This window comes from Chinchilla lanigera, unplaced genomic scaffold, assembly GCF_000276665.1.
Source record: "Chinchilla lanigera isolate Chin_1 unplaced genomic scaffold, ChiLan1.0 scaffold00028, whole genome shotgun sequence".
In the NCBI taxonomy this organism is placed as follows: domain Eukaryota; kingdom Metazoa; phylum Chordata; class Mammalia; order Rodentia; family Chinchillidae; genus Chinchilla; species Chinchilla lanigera.
The window spans coordinates 18,423,602-18,425,282 of NW_004955429.1; the positions used below are offsets into that span (position 1 = coordinate 18,423,602).

General features: G+C 48.2%; 1 protein-coding gene across 2 annotated transcripts in view; it reads left to right on the plus strand.

The window, feature by feature from the left end:
- Positions 1 to 1,310: 1,310 nt before the first annotated feature.
- Positions 1,311 to 1,681, plus strand: part of Tulp3 (tubby like protein 3) — a 59,611-nt gene continuing 59,240 nt past the window's right edge. For both annotated transcript variants that reach the window (XM_013515477.1, XM_013515478.1), the window contains exon 1: positions 1,311 to 1,366. The gene's annotated coding sequence lies outside the window, so the exon portion shown is untranslated. The remainder of the gene's footprint in view (positions 1,367 to 1,681) is intronic.

Here is a 1,681-nt window from a genome sequence, read left to right on the forward strand (position 1 = left end):
CAGGAATTGAACTCATGACCTTGCGCTTGCCAGGCAGGCGCTTTGCAGCTGAGCTAAATCCCCAGCCCCATGAACTGCCACTCTTGTTACTTTGGTTGAGGAAATTCGAGGCTCTGTGAGGCCGTGTCCTGTTGAAACCTTCTTGTCTCTCTAAGTACGTGCACCCCTTGGTGTAAGCTGATGCATGCTAAGCCACAGAGAGGGAGGTCTTCTCTGTAAAGGGCCACATTGCAAAGACTGTAGGTTTTGTCTCTGCTCCAGCTGCTTAGCTTTGCTGCTGCAGCACAAAAGCAACCATAGATGACACATAAATAAACAGGATTTTACTCATGGACACTGGAATCTGAATTTCGTGTAATTTTGACATGTCCCCAAACACTGTTCTTCTGATTTTTCAGCCTTTTATTTTATTTTATTTTTTTATTATTATTACCATTTTGGTACTGGGAATCAAACTCAGAACCTTGCACTTTCCAGGCAGGCGCTTGTGCCACTAAGCCATATCCCTGGCCCTTTCTTAGCCTTTTAAAATGTGAAAACTACCAGTTGTGGTGGTGCACACTTGTAATTCCAGCTACTTAAGAGGCTGAGGCAGGACGTTCACAAGTTGTTAGCCTGGGCAACTGACATTCTCAAAATAAGGGCTAAAGGAGTGGATCAGTGCCTTTGGGGTTCAGTCCCCAATACTGTGCAAACAGACTAACAAACAAGACCCATATTTACCTCACAGGTGTGACAGGAACACAGGCAGCAAGAGCTGGATGTGGTGGCACACGCCTGTAATCCCAGCACTCAGGAGGCTGAGGCAGGGGGATCGCAGCAAATTCGAGGACAGCCTGGGCTACAGAGTGAGTTCAAGGCCAGCCTGGAATACACAGTGAGACCCTGTCTCCAAAGAAAAAAGGAGGAATTTAGGACTGGAGATGAATCTCAGTGGGTGGAACACTTGCCTAGAAAGAGATAGGCCCTGGGTTCCAACCCTAGCTCCGTTAAAAAAGAAACAGTTCAGTGTAATCATCTCTTGTTAAAGATTGTTCTATAGCACAAAATAAATGGATATGAAGTTCATGAAACTAGACTAGAGCCCAGCCAGACTCTGGTCCTTGGGTGGTGGCTGTCAAGAGCCAGGCAGCCCAGGGGGAGGCAAGGGGCTGGAGAGCAAGCGAAGCTTCGTCTGTGTTTACAGCCACGTCCATCACTGGAATCGCTCTTGGCTCGGCGTCCTGTCAGGCCAGGGCAGCCTTGGCTTGTCGTACTCGCTGAGCCCTGCTGTGAACTGCACAGGAAGCATCCAGGCTGCAAGCTCTTGTGACTCATCCCGAGGAAGGACTGTCTTCTGGGAAACAGGTCCCCCAGTGCAGAGAAGGTTGGGGCCACTGGTCTAGAGCAGTGTATCTTTTTGTGTGTGAAAGAAAACATTTAATATGCGTATTCTCACTTCTGTTAATTCACTCTTGAGTTCCACTACGTAGTCTGTGTCCTGGGAACTGGGGACCACTGCTGTGGAAGATCTCTGGGAACTGTCTCTCCTTCCTTTTTCCAGTTTCTTTTGGAGCATGGAATCACCCTCTCTGGCTGGTAGAGACCTATCAGGAGTTCAGCCTGTTAACATAATCCCCCATTTTGTTAACCAGCTTTCCATGACAGCAGTCCCTGAGGCAATCAGCTGTGAAGAGAAAAG